The sequence below is a fragment of the Hemicordylus capensis genome, chromosome 5 (assembly GCF_027244095.1).
Source record: "Hemicordylus capensis ecotype Gifberg chromosome 5, rHemCap1.1.pri, whole genome shotgun sequence".
NCBI classification, from domain to species: domain Eukaryota; kingdom Metazoa; phylum Chordata; class Lepidosauria; order Squamata; family Cordylidae; genus Hemicordylus; species Hemicordylus capensis.
Window position 1 is genome coordinate 217,857,324 of NC_069661.1, and position 14,982 is coordinate 217,872,305.

At 48.3% G+C, this 14,982-nt stretch overlaps 1 protein-coding gene across 2 annotated transcripts in view; it reads right to left on the reverse strand.

Moving 5' to 3' along the window:
* PICK1 (protein interacting with PRKCA 1) overlaps positions 1–14,297 on the reverse strand; it is a 67,665-nt gene extending 53,368 nt beyond the window's left edge. The window contains exon 1 of one of the 2 annotated variants that reach the window (XM_053255933.1): positions 14,255–14,297. The gene's annotated coding sequence lies outside the window, so the exon portion shown is untranslated. The remainder of the gene's footprint in view (positions 1–14,254) is intronic. The other variant, XM_053255932.1, reaches the window with a different exon arrangement.
* Between the last annotated feature and the right edge of the window lie 685 nt (positions 14,298–14,982).

Here is a 14,982-nt window from a genome sequence, read left to right on the forward strand (position 1 = left end):
CCTACTTCTGACACAAAATATTTGAATAACATTCCATAATACATTCTGGCAGAATGTGTATTGGAATGTGTGTTAGAATGCTCAGTCCTTGCATTGGAATGTATGATTCCGCTAACAGTGTACCACCACCTAGTGCTGTGTGGAGGTGGGCACTCCCAGCATGACTATTTCTACCCAGGAACTGCTATTTCTGGCACCAGGAGAGCCTCTTCTGTGGAACCAGAGCCCACAGGAACAGTTGGAAAGGTGCAAGAGGGGGCATTGCTTTCCACACGGAGAAAGCTCTGGGAAGAATTACACTTCCCAGATGTCCCCATGCACCTTCCTAGCATCCCTAGTTGTCCCCTTGGGCTTTGATTCCATAGCAAAGACTCCCCCAGTGCAGGAAATGGTAAGTAGTGCATGGAGGTGGTTGCTCTGGGAGCGCTCACCTCCTTGTGGCACCCAAGGAGCGGTAGAATTGGATATGCCGACACGCAAGCCTACTACGTTCCTCAAGGATCACAAAAGAGAGACTGGAAGTAGCAATCTGCTTGTTTGTAATGCTGGATTGTATCAGAAAACCTATACAGGCAAACATTTTCCTCTTGGTTATCATGGGCTTAAAAAACAAACCCAAGGGAACATACATAATGATCTATATATTTAATTCTCCTGGGTGTGCCTTAGAATGTGCGTTCTGGCACCCAGCTGATTGGCTGGGCAGCGGAGGCGCTTGATAGGCTGAGGTGCACCCAGGAGGATGATGACCAGTGATGGCCAGGCCGTCCCAGGTAAGGGGGAAGAGGAGGCGGTGGCAGTGGTGGCGGCAAAGCCCAGCCTGGCCTGGCCTGGCCACCAGAGGCAGGAAAGGGGGTTAGTGGGAAACGAGCAGTGGGGCGCAGCCCCGGCACCCGTTGGAGGCTGGGGCGGGAGGGAAATGGGCGGCGAGACTTCCCTGATCGCCACCTGGGAGGCGGAATGGCAGCGGCGGCGGCATGGCCCTTTTTGGTTGCCCACCACCCGGTAGGGAGGGCCTGTGGTGGTGGTGAGGTCTGGCCAAAAATGGCCGCCCACCACTGGATAAGGTAAAATGCTCAGTGAGGAGAGGAAGGGCAGGTGGGCAGGAGTGAGGGAGGGGGAAGGAGGGCAAGAGAGTGGGGCAGGGGGGAGGGGCAGGAGGGAGAGGAGAGGTTAGGAGGGAGGGGCAGGAGGGAAGGGGCAGGAGAAAGTGGGGCAGGAAGGAGGGGGCAGGAGAGAGTGTGGCAGGAGGGAGGGAGAGGGGGCAGGAGGGAGTGTGGCAGGAGGGAGGGAGAGGGGGCAGGAGAGAGGGGGCAGAAGGGAGGGTGAGAAAGAGTGGGTCAGGAGGGAGGGAGAGGGGGGCAGGAGGGAGTGTGGCAGGAGGGAGGGAGAGGGGGGCAGGAGAAAGTGGAGGGTAGGAGGGAGGGTGAGAAAGAGTGCAGCAGGAGGGAGGGAGAGGGGGCAGGAGAGAGGGGGTGGGAGGGAGGGAGAGGGAGGGCAAGAGAGAGTTGGGTGGGAGGGGGAGGGAGGGCAAGAGAGAGTGGGGTGGGAGGGAGGGGAGAGTGGGGCAGGAGAGAGTGAGGCAGGAGGGGGCAGGAGGGTGAGAGTGGGGTGGGAAGGGGAGGGAGGGCAAGAAAGAGTTGGGTGGGAGGGGAGGGAGGGCAAGAGAGTGGGGCAGGAGAGAGGGGGATGGGCAAGAGAGAGTGGGGCAGGAGGGAGGGGGAGGGGGCAAGAGAGTGGGGCATGAGGGAGGGGGGAACAGCCGACCCAAAGAGCACACAGATGCTCTGTGCGGGTCGGCTAGTTTTCTTTATAACACAGACGTACTCCTGAATGTAATTTTTGAAAGCACCTTTGTATTTTCCCTATACCTAGGGCTACCTGCACTTGAAATAAAAAAATTCTGGTGTGTGGGTATAGTCTGGAGGCAGAGCTTAGAGCAGGTCTGGTGTTGGAGCCTGGTGCCAAATTGCTTTCTATTCATCTTACCTGTGCTGCTTTAAGAACAACCACAACTACAACCCAAAACCTAAGATGGTGAAAGAATGGCCTTGCTTTTCAACCTGAGATGGCTGAAAAAAATGGCAACTAGCCCAGAAGCAAGCAAGCCACAACAAGAAGAAGAAGAGCCAGATTTTATTTTTCTAGTCATCTGGAAACCCTAATATGAACACTAAACCCAATAAGGAGTTCCCATTGCTGGAACCAAGGAAACAGTTTAGAGATGTTGGGAGGTCTTGCACTTTAGGCAACAGAGATTCTACTGATCTAAGCTATATTGCTGAGTTTTGCTTGTTTTGTGACTCTAGATAGTAGTCGCATTCACATGTAATGTGGAACAAGGATCCAAGGGTTCCATGGTTCCTCTCCAGTCCCCACCCCACCCCGCTCTCCTGTCTGAATTCAGACATAATGGACAACAGGCTCTTTGAAGTCATGGAGACTGTAGAGGGAAGGGGGAACTGTGAAGGCTTCCTTCTTGTATGAAGGATAGCCGGCAGAGCCAATCATGGCCAGGGAGAGGGAGGAGCTTCCTCCCTCAACTCTGGTTACAGCAAATGCAGCCTCCAGTTCTGCATTCACATGTCGTGCTGGGGAACTGAAACCTCGGGTTGGAGTGAGAAAACTCTACAACCCGAGGGTTCAAACTGGAGCTTGGAGAACGAAACTTTGGGTTTCTCCCTGTGTGGAACCGGAGTTTCCTGCACTCAGATGTGCAGGCTGGCAACCTCTGGCTCCTTAAACTCCGGTTTCGCATTACGTGCAGATGGGGCGCATGAGTCACATAAGATATGGTTCAGCTCTATAAAAATATATAGAGCCATTGCCAGTTACTTCCATTGGATTAAAACTATTTCATGAAGAAAAAGGAAATCTTCCAGTATGAGTAAATTGGGTTCCCAGGTAGTCATCTGTACAGACATTGACTAGACCCTTGCTTAGCTTCCTCATATGGTAGGTAACTGCCTCATATGCTCTCTGAGCATGTCCTGAGATCTACTGAGCTGATTCTTCTACTGCTGAGGGAGAGAGAAGATATCTCTATGTTTTGGGAAATTACAGAGACTTTTTGCTATACAAATGTAGCAGATTAAAGCCTTTGTCTCAGAGCTAGCTCATGTGAGGGAAAGAAAATGCCAAGTCATCCCTGCTGAGCTGCCTGGCTGGGCTTCTCATAAAACCTTTCTATATTTCCGGTAGATTTAAAATGCTGCCACCAAACACCCTAAAGATTGTGGAGAACTGGACTAGTGGATTGGGTCTTTAATCCAAGGTCCCTCTGTAACTGGGTATTGGGCAAATCTATCTATCTATCTATATCTATATCTATATCTATATCTATATCTATATCTATATCTATATCTATATCTTCCATGTGTAGGCCTACATGAGATGAGAGAAAATTGATAGCTGCTGAGCACTTGAGGACCCTTTTTCTTGAGTTAAAAACCAACTCTGAGAGTCTTGTAAAAAGAAAAAAAAACAGTTTTATTCAATTACTACAGACTGCTTCCATCTGAGGCTTCTAGGTTTTAAATACACTCAAAAATACTTACTAGGTTACAAAAATAGGTTGTCTTAGGCTGCAGTTTCAGGTTGCATTTAGGCACACTTAAAAGTTTACAGAATCTTTTGCAATGCCCTAGGTGGGTTGAGCATAGAACAGTGTATCTTATTTAAATTATGTTGCAGGTAAACAATAATAGAACAGTATCAGGAATATACCAAGCACACACACAAAGAAATATAAGTTTCTAACGCAAAATCTGACTAACTGTTCCCTAGGCTGAATCCCTTTTTCCTTGAAAACTCACCCAACATCTGATGAGAATCAAACTTCCTGCAGACCTGTCTCTCAATAATTTGCAATTATTCCATGAGAGAAACCTCCATGCTGGCTTTGACCATGAGGAAGCAAAAACTCCATGCCCCTCACTAAGCCTTTCTGCATGTGCTTCTCCCCAACAAAGACTGCCCTTCTTGTTCCAAGAATTCCCTGCAACCGCTCTTTAGGTCCCACCCACCTGGTGTACTGATTAGCTACCCTGGAGTTCACCAGCCTGTCAGTCAAGGGTTCACTCCCTGTTAACTCTTTAGATGGAGAGGAGGCTGATCACTACAACAAAGTGGAAGAATCTCTCAGATATTTCTGAGGAATAGCCTTGCAGAACATGACCCACAGAGCTGAATGCAGCTCAGGGGCGATTCTTTCATGAGGCAAGGAGAAGCAGTCACCTCAAGTAGCAGATTTGGGGGGCACCAGTTAGGTGGCAAGATGTTTCCTGTTATTTCACCTCCCTCCCTCTGCCAACCACCATTGGAACAGCTCTTGAAAGATGGCCCTCCACCAGGAAATGAGGAACGGGGAGTAGAGTACAGGAGATGCTTATAGAACCATTCATCACTCCCTCTTCACCTCCCTTTCCCTTTTAATTATTAGCCCAGCAGTGTGTAAAGGAAGTAGGAGGATGCGCACTGGACCAAGAGGAGGAGGAAGCGTCCAATGTGGTGGATGTAGGTTCATCTGAATGTGTTTCTAGCGAAGCGGTGGCTGCCACCACCACCACAAACAAAAGAGGTACATGAGCACTGAGGTTCTGAGCCACCACTTGATGCACTCAGCAGCCACATACTGTTGCCAGCCTGCCAGCCATTTCCAAGTTCCCCCTTGCTTTTGCAATCACAGAAATGTAGCATGTGCAAGAAGCTTAACAAGCTCCTAGTGGGTCATCAGTGGGTTGATGGCTGCATGGATTTTGGCAGGTCACCAATACCACCTCTCTCCTCCCTTTGGCTCCTTCTTTAAATAAACCAATATGAAATCATAAAGAGATGTACCTCTGAAAGCAGGTAGAAATGGCAATCTGTTACCCTACACTTCAAGTCAAAGCGTAGGGCTTCTTTCTTGGACAAGTGTCAGGGTTTCCTTACAGACTTCAGACTCGGTACCTGGGATGAGGCAACCCTCTTCACCTGGTGAGGGTGTACTCCTGCATGTATTTAAAAAGGCTAGCTGGCCAGGAGTCGGGGGGGAAGAGAGACTTCAAGAGTAAGCACTGCCAACAGGTACTCCTGTCTAGGAGTCTTTTTCAAGAGCTCCTCTACTCCAGCTACTTGGAGGTTTACAAAGACTGGATGTACATTTTCATCACCTAGAATAAAAGGACCATGTGAAAGCCCAACTGGGTTGGGATCAGTATTCCCTCTAAGGCATGCATGTGTGTGCATGCTCACACATTCCTGGATGTCCGCTCAGTTAATTTTAGATCCCGCTCAGGTTGAATCAGGAAGGCCCCACTCTGAATGCATGTGTGCACACACCGCCTTGATACTGTCACCCAGAACAAAACTCATTCTGCACACAGATGAAAAAAAATAGAACACTGGTTGGGATCCCACTTCCACAATCACCAGAGAAAAACTAAGAGGATACAAGATAAGCCCCCCTGGATCAGACTAAAGGTCCATCAAGTCCACCATTTTGTTTCCCACAGTGGCCAATCAGATGGCTCTAAGAAGCTAGCAAACAGGGCACAAGACAATAGCCTTCCTCTGTTTTCCCCCACCCCCACAACTGGTATTCAGAAGTATCCTGCCTCTGAAACATGGACATTACACATAGTCATCATGCACAACAAACAGTCAGGGATACACCTCTCCTCCAATACCTTAGAAAAAACAACAGCACTGCCCCACCTTCTTGGCAGCATTTTGAGAACCCAGTAAGCCTAATACCCATAGTCCATCCCCGAGACTGTACCTGCTCACTTCCATCACTGGTGCTGGATAAAGGCTAGGATGAATATAATGCTATGAATATGATGCATTATTTAGGTCACTTCCCCCCCCCCCATTGTCTGGAAGATCTTGAGAGACCATGACTTACCCAAGGGTTCCCAGTGATCTGCATGGCCTTGAAGGGACTTGAGCTCTTCAATGTCCATGTCCAATATTCTCTGTATTATATACCAGGGGTTCTCAAGCTTGTGAAAGCTGGACTTTGAAGAAGAAAGATAGAAAAAGCATTGATGCTTTTGAACTTTGGTGCTGGAGAAGACTTTTGAGGATACCATGGACAGCCAGGAAAATAAACAAATGGATCATAGAACAAATCAATCCAGAATTTTCACTCGAGGCACAAATGACCAGGCTCAATCTATCATACGTTGGACACATTATGCGTAGACCTAGCTCCCTTGAGAAGTCCATAATGCTGGGGAAAGTTGAAAGAAAGAGAAGAAGAGGACGACCACAAGCAAGGTGAATGGACTCGATTATGACAGCAATGAATGCACCACTGCGAGACCTTAAAGGCCAAGTTGAAGACAGATCATCCTGGAGAGAATCTATCTATGTGGTCGCTAAGAGTTGACACCAACTTGATGACACTTAATCAATCAGTCTCAAACTTGGGTCCCCAGATGTTATTGGACTATAATCCCCATCATCCTCAGACACTGGCCTCGGCCATTGTGACTGAGGGTGATGGGAGCAAGCATGAATTGCCCCTCTGCTAAGCAGGGTCTGCCCTGGTTTGCATTTGGAGGGGTGACTACACGCGAGCACTGGATGTTCCTCTTAAGGGATGGGGCCATAGCTCAGTGGTAGAGCATCTGCTTGCATGCAGAAGGTCTTGGGCATGGCTTTAAGTAGGGTTTGGATAACTTCATGGAGGAGAAGTCTATCAACGGCTACTAGTCGGAGGGCTGTGGGCCACCTCCAGCCTCAAAGGCAGGATGCCTCTAAATACCAGTTGCGGGGGAGTAACAGCAGGAGATAGGGCATGCCCGTAATTCCTGCCTTTGGCTTCCAGCATCTGGTGGGCCACTGTGCGAAACAGGATGGTGGACTAGATAGGCCTTGGCCCTGATCCAGCAGGGCTGTTCTTATGTTCTTATTTCCAGGCTGGGTTGGGAAAGACTCCTGCCTGAAACCTTAGAGAACTGTCACCAGTCAGTGTAGACAATACTGAACTAGATGGACCAATGGTCTGAGTTGGTATAAGGCAACTTCCTATGTTCCTATGAATTGTAGTCCAACAATATTTGGGTACACAAGTTTGAGGACCCCTGCTATATATCACACTGGTTATTACATTTCCTACCAATTTTAAAGTGCCCTTCACTTGATTTCTCTAGAAAACATGCCATGACATACAAATAGTATGAGATACATCCATATGCACACTAGAATGACTCAACCTGTCTCCAGCTTCACTGTGTCCACTAATGGGAGACTTCATCACAGAAACCTTCAGTCCCACTCAGACAATAACCAGAGAAATATTCGCCACGACTATGCTATGGTCATTTTTTTGCCATTCTGTAGTTAGTTGGCAGTCAACGAGGGGAAGAGGCGGGAGCAGGAGGGGGGGAGTAAAGGAGTCTGGGAGGAAGGAACAAAAGATTTCTTTGTGGTACAGTGAGAGAGAAAAAAAGGGAAAGCATCACCAAATGCCCAGAAGCCATGTTTGTAACAAGAGACCTATTCTCTCCAATCCTTAAAAAACAACTTGGAGCAAAAAGAGCCTGGCTGAATTAACCCTTCATGGAGGCAATGCTTTGAGGCGTAGGAGGAAGGCGCCGTAGTCCTAGACTTTCCACATTTTTATTATTGAGAATGTTTATTTCAGAATGAGAAGAAACAGTGTTGGTTGGTCTCTCCAGCACTGACTTCAAAACTGGACAAGGAAGGCCTATTACGGAAAGTCTCAATGGCAATTCACACCACTCTGAAGACATGGGGTACTAAGCTTTTAAACCCAGGTGTTTCTAGCAAATGGCTTATCTGAGGTTTTCCCCACAGGCCCAATTGTGGTTGATCATGCTAGTACAAGCCTTCCATCAGTGAACTGAGTGGTGGTTGGCCAAATATGAACTGAACCAGTGATGGAATCATCACAAAATGTGCTTGCTGTGAGTAATCTCAGTCAGATATCAAAAAGCACACCATCATAATCTTTCTCCCCTCTGCTACAACATGTCCTTATGTCCTTGTCTAGTTGGACCCTATGCCTAACTAGACCTCTGTTCAGAGACTGGAGAGCCATCTGTCATAGACCTTGTGGCAGCAAGGAGAGCTGGTCTTGTGGTAGCAAACATGAATTGCTAAGCAGGGTCCACCCTGATTTGCATTTGAATGGGAGACTACATATGTGAGCATTGTAAGAAATTCCCCTTAGGCTTCATGGATGGGGCCACTCCAGGAAGAGTATCTGCATGCTTGCATGCAGAAGGTTCCAAGTTCCCTCCCTGGCATCTCCAAGATAGGGCTGAGAAAGACTCCTGCCTGCAACTTTGGAGAAGCCACTGCCAGTCTGTGCAGACAATACTGCACTAGATGGACCAATGGTCTGACTCAGTATAAGGCAGCTTCCTATGTTCCTATGACATCAGTTCGTTTTGTAAAGGATGGTCTTTTCTTCCATGTACAGCAACAGCACTCCTGCACAGGGGAAAGTGCAAGATTGTATAGACATTAGCACAGTGGGAAATGGCGCTCACATTGAAGGGTTGTTGCTTTTTTGCCCAAGTGGCCCCTGCTTGGAAAATAGTGAAAATCACTTATCTACCCTGGCTATTGCATGCCTAAACTACTCTTTGGGTCAGTATGGATGATACCATTCTGGCTCACGTGATTAAAGAAAGCATCACTCTGAGCATGCCCATTGTGATGTTGGTGGAGGATGATCCAACATGCTCTTGGTGCATCCATTTATCCCTTGGTGAACATGGGAGGGGTTCTTTTGAATGGCCCCTCTACACACACACTTTTGAAGGCATGTAGAGGGACAATTCAGATGAAGAGCCTCCCCATGTGATAAAGGGACATTCTGAGAATGCATTGGGATGTCCTCAATGCATGTCCTCAAGTGTCACAGTGGGTGTGCTCTCAGAGTGACCCCTTTCCTAATCATGTGTGCTGGAGAGGTTTCATCCATATTGCCCTTTGTCCCCAGCTAAATGAGCAGAGGCATCTTTTAAAGTGGTGTTTCTCTTATACAGGAGAACCTCCGTATTCACGGGGGTTCCATTCTCCACTACTACTGCTGATATGGAAACTGTGAAAATGGAGGCACTGGGCCAATGCAAAAGCAGGGATTTGATTTCTCAGAGGTCGGGAAAATGGCAAAAAGAGAGAGGGTAAAGTGGTCCTTAAAATGCAGGGGGTGGGGGATGGCCCACCGTGCTTCACGGGTCCCCAGTAGTCCAACAGTGCCCCCAAATAGAAAAAATTGGGCATAAATCACTGATTCCCCCTATTTTGAGGGGGAAAGGAGCCATTTTGAGGCTCCCAATCTAAAAATGGTAGCCAGAAATGGCCTCTGAGGTCATTTCCAGCCACCCCGACCCATGGATACATGAGGTTAACCCCTTTTTAGCCCTCCCCTCCATGTATACTGAAGTCATGGTGTCAATTACCTGACCCCAGATATGCTAAACTGCAGATACTGAGTCTGCAATTAATGAGGCTCTCCTGCATTCAGCAGGGAAAGGGTAACTATCTCTATTTGGTCCAGCCAGGGGCATAGCAAGGTTGGAGTGGGCCCAGAGACAAGATTTTAAAATCCCCCCCCACTTAAGCTCAGCTCATGAAGTAAATAAATTTTAAATGAGCCTGAATAGTGGTAACAAAAAGCATAGTTATCTATCTATCTATCACCTATGAGCAACAATAGACCATCATCCTAAATTATTTTTAAATTGTGGACGATGCAAGCCATTTAATGGTACTAGAGAAAGACATGGAGGCAGGTCTCACGATCCAAGAGACCCGCCTGTGGAGGGTGAGCGGGGAGAGCAGGCTTAGCCCGCACTCCCTGCACACAAGCAGGGCGGCAGCCCTGGGCGGCCGGATCGGCCACCCACATGACTGGCCAGCTCCATGACGGAGCCAGCAGGGGCTGAGAGGATCGGGGGCCGCGTGGCCCCTTGAAGCTCCAGTATGCCCTGCACCAGCGTGCAGGGCAAGCTGGAGAGACCTCTGAGCCAGGAGGCTGCTTTTAAGCCTCCCGGCCTGGGGTCTACTCGTGTGTAGCCATGGTGTGGAGCTACTCGCGATTTTAAAAACCGGGTTTGTGGAGCGCTCGCTCCGCAAACCCAGTTTAAGGGGAGGGCTTAAATCCAGTTTAAGGAGAAGGCTAGTTTGGCGGGTTAGCCTCCAGGAAGCCACCGGGCTCACCTGTGAGCCCGGTGGCTCCCACGATCAGGCGAAATCAGACTAGGCTCCCCTAGCCCGATTTCGCCTGATCGTGGGAATAGCCCCATGCTGTTCTGGTAGCTCCGGGTCTTAACACTCACATCAATTTCAGAGGATGAATACAACTGAAGGAAGCCTGGGCAGGTGTGTGGCTGGGGAAGTCAGTCATGTGACTTGCCTCAGTGGGGGGCAAGACAGTGGGCCCCTAGACAACTGTCTCCCCTTGCCCTATTATAGTTAGGCCCCTGGGTCCAGCACAGCACCTTTCCAGTGGCTGTTGCTGGTGTCTACCTTGTTTTCTTTTTAGATTGAGAGCCCTCCTTTAGGGACAGGCAACCATCTTATGATTCCTTTTGCTATATAAAACCACTATGAGATTCATTTTCTCTTCTTTCCTTTAAAAAAAAAGAAAAGAAAAGAAAAGTGGTATATAAATATCCTTAATAATAATAACTGCCTTGGGATGCCTTATGAAAGGTGGTATAAAAATTGAATAAATAAATAATAAGCAATAACAATACTCTAGTATCACAATATGACAAACATTCATCTGGGACAGGGGCAAAATTCTGGAGGGAGGAAGTCCAGGGGAACTCCCCTCCTACAAATCACCACTTCAAACCATTTCCCTCCACTTCACTACTTCATATCATGATATATCTCAGCTGTTTTAGAACTGTTAGGTGGACACCCAGGTTTTTGATTCAAGCCTCCATGAACATTAGTTCTGCCCATGATGATGTTCTGGTTCTTCGCTCCTATACTACCAGCTCAATCCTTGCCATGTTTACTTGGGGATGGGACCATAGCTCAGTGGCAGAGCATCTGCTTTGTGAGCAGAAGGTCCCTGGTTCTCCAATCCCTGGCATCTCCCAAGTAGGGCTGGGAAAGACTCCTCCCTGAAATCTTGGGCAGCCTCAGCCCATAAGTGCAGACAAAACAGAGCTAGATGGACCAATAGTCTCATTCGGTATGAGGTTGCTGCCTACTTGGAGTAAGGCTCACTGTATTCGATGGGTTTTATCCCCAAGTAAGTGTGGGTAGAATAGCAGCCTAGCTTGCTAGTGTACCTGATGGGTGATGTATATTATTGTTGCTACTTCAGTCCTGAACCTCTGTTTATCAGAAAGGGCCATTTACCACCAACGTTGGGAGATTCAAATATATGCCAAGTGGAGCTAATCTGAAGTACCTTCTGGTTTGTGGCCTATGGAGAAGATCCAGATCTCCAGAATGGGATTAAGATCTAGTGCACCACAAGTCACATCTCCAATAAAATATTCTTGCTCTTTAAGAATTCTTTGGATTTTTCTTGTGGGGAAAACCTTGTCGTACCAAAGATAAAACAGAATCAGCCAAACTTCCCACTGGACTTCATGGCTCGATTAAAAAGCAGAGCAGGAAGAGTCTGGAAATCACATGTGACAATGCCAAACATTCTGACGGCTAACTCCGAGGAGGGAAGCAAGCCAAGCCGCACTCCTTCCCACCCCTTGAGTGTTTACCGGAAGTTAAGCCACCAAGACAAGATAGCCCAGGTAGCAATGCTCCCTTTGGATTTACCCTCAGTCCCTGCAAGGTCTAGAGGAGCGTGAGGACAGGGAGTCACTCAAATCCCCTGAAGAGCTGTGGGGCACTCCAAGGTCAGCTGTCTCCATGTCTCTGGTGCCTTTTGTGTAAGAATGCCTATGGATGTTCCCGGGGACATGTGGATTGGGTGGGGTGACAGGCAGATGCTGGCTGCGCACTGATTACGCCTTTGCTTTCGTAAATGAGAGATCACATGGAATGTGCTTGTGTGTGTGTGTGTGTTTCAGCAGCACTTTGAAAACAACTGAGGAAATCACGTGGAAGCATGAATCCTTAGGACCCCCCCCACCTCGCCTCTTTGCCATCCTCTTGATCTGCTGCTCCTCCTCTCTTGTCTATAACGGTAAGTGCTGAAAATAACTCTGCTTGATGATGGTCTACAGGACCCCAGGAGATTTGCACTGGCATGCCTCAATGGGCATCAGCCCTTCCCCTGCCTAAGCCAGTCAGATCACCTGTGTGGCTTTTAACTGCCTTATCGCTGAGCTCAGCTTTCTCATTCACCACCTATTCTGGAATCTCAGGGCCAAACTAAGCATGACCTGGGAAAGCTGTGATTGAATCTCCTAATATCTTTTGCTTTGCTTGAAAGCAGAGGCTGGGGAGGGGCATTTGGATCAAGGTCCTGGGACTGGGGGAAGGGGTTAACTCTTCCCTCTTTTGAGCTGCTTGCTCGACTCAAATCTAAACCCAATGCTGTCATTTGTGGTGGAGGGGGGAGAAGGTAAAGGTAAAGTGTGCCAATTTCGACTCCTGGTGCCCACAGAGCCCTATGGTAAAATACAGAAGGGGTTTACCATTGCCTCCTCCCATGCAGTATGAGATGATGCCTTTCAGCATCTTCCTATATTGCTGCTGCCCATTATAGTACCAGCAGGGATTCAAACCGGCAACCTTCTGCTTGTTAGTCAAGCATTTCCCCACTGCACCACTTAAGGTGACTGGGGGGAGAAGACAGCTACCTATATAGTACCTGTCTCCTCCCGCTCTATGGCTAACTGCAGCTTTGGAGGGGGATTTAAATTGGAAAACTGACACAGGGCAAAGACCCACCTTCCTGCAATGCAGCAAATGATCTAAATCCCCCCTGCCCACAGTTGCTTTTAACCAAAGAAAAATGCATTGAGTGATCAGGGTCCAGTTCCAGGGATCGGCCAGGTCAGCTCTATCCCAGGGATCCAGGTAGTGCTGGCTCATGTCATTTTGCTGCCTAAAGCAGAACACCAAATGCATGGGCAGATCTACTACTGGGTGACTGTGTGCAGTGAACATGAGCCACCCAATGGGACCAGAACTGGGGGAGTGGTGTGCTACCTTAATCTGCCTGCCTGCCTCTCTCCCACCTGCCTACCTCTTGCCTGGTCACCGCCAGTGGCAAAGAGCCCATGAGCCCCTAATGCGGAGAGAGACAGGTAGGCGGTGGCTGTGCAGGGAGGGAGGTGGGTGGATGGGCAGAGGCTGGCGGCAGCAGTGGTGGCGGCAGCAGCAGCAGCAGGGGGAGCTGCCAAAAAAAGTCTAGCTGCAGGCTACCACTCACATCACTACACAAGTGACCAGAGACCACCACTCCTCCCATTTGGGGAGACCCAGTCACGTCTGCATTTCTCAGTGTGTGCAGCAGGGGCGTAGCAAGGTTGGAGTGGGCCCAGAGACAAGATTTTAAAATGGGCCCCCCCACCAAAGTCCAGGGCCTCCGCACACCCCAGGCCCCCAAGGATTTAAGTCTGATATTCCAAAATAAGTATGCTGCCTGCAAATACATTTCACTGAATACACACACACACGTCACAATATATAGTGATATACATTGAGTACTATACATTTGTATTACTTTTAATGCCTAGAACACACTAGAAAGATGAATGATTAAAATGGGCCCCTCGCTGCAGATTAGCAAAGGAGACTTTCAACCATGCAGGGTGAGCCTATGTTTGTTTTCTCAGAATTCTGAACAAATTCAGTCAAGTTTGATTGCAGGAGGTTTTTCACAGGAGGCTTTTAAAGCCCTTTAAGACACATCTCCTCTGGAATGGAGATGCTGCATTCACATGTTGGCCAGATTTACCCTGAAGTCCCTGCAAGTTATTGGGGAGCAGTTCACACACAAGAAAAATAAAATAAAATAAAAGCACCACACATGCTTCACAGTTCTCACTCAGACCTTCTGGGTTGCAAAACAACTTGAACGTAAGTGCATTTATAAATAAATGAATGAATGAATAAAATTAATAAAATACTGTTCCAGAAGTTTTTGCAATTTTCTGCTATGAAACAAGCCACTTATAGGACTTTTTAGATAGTTTTTTTTAAGTCAGCAAATTTTCCAAGCTGTTTCAAAATAAATATTCAGAGACTTCTCAGTCCCTCCCCCGCCATATCCAAGCCCTATGGCAAGCAGATCCCTATATATGGGGGGGGGGCGGGGGGCGGGAAAGGTAACCACAAAAAGGAGTTCACACTCTACCTGGCAAATGCTGGTCTGGGTTAAGCAGTGCAGCAAGTGGTCTTCTGCTGCAGAGAACACTCTGGCTGCCTCCTCCTTCCTGGCTTGCTTGGGCCCTACTCGAGTTCAGGCTTCACTGCGGCCTACACGGAGGCCTCCGTGGAAGCCCCGCCCACCCGCCGATCAGCTGAGAGGCGGGAGAAAAGGAGCTCTTTGCAGCTTGCCTGCTGCTTCGATTGAGGCCAGCAGAACAAGCAGGAGAGACAGCGAAGAGGGCAAGTGGCTGAGAGGCTATGGGGCTGGGCAGGGGGCAATGAGGAGTCACATGAGGTGCCTCTGGGGTGCCCCTCCAGGCAGTGGGGCCCCCAGACAACTGTCTCCCCTTGCCCTATCATTGTTACGCGCCTGGTGTGCAGTACTGCCAAACTGGAAGAGTGGGCACCTGCTAGGTGGGAGTGTACTTTTCTTCACCAATCTAGTCAAATAAAATTTGAAGAAATTTTGCAATGCAGTGGACCTTTCTTATATGCCTTAACATACAAAGTGAGTATTTTTAGCTCTCAGGGCTGCAGAAAAATGTTTTAAGCTGTGAGTGGAATGCAGTGTACAGTCTCAGAAATCAGAGGTAACCAAAATACACCAAGAATTAGTAGTATCCTACTTTTTATGTGGCTAGCTCAAAGGTATTACAGAAACACTAATAGGCTACAAAACATGGTAGGGATAATGCTGAATTATATTAATTCCTT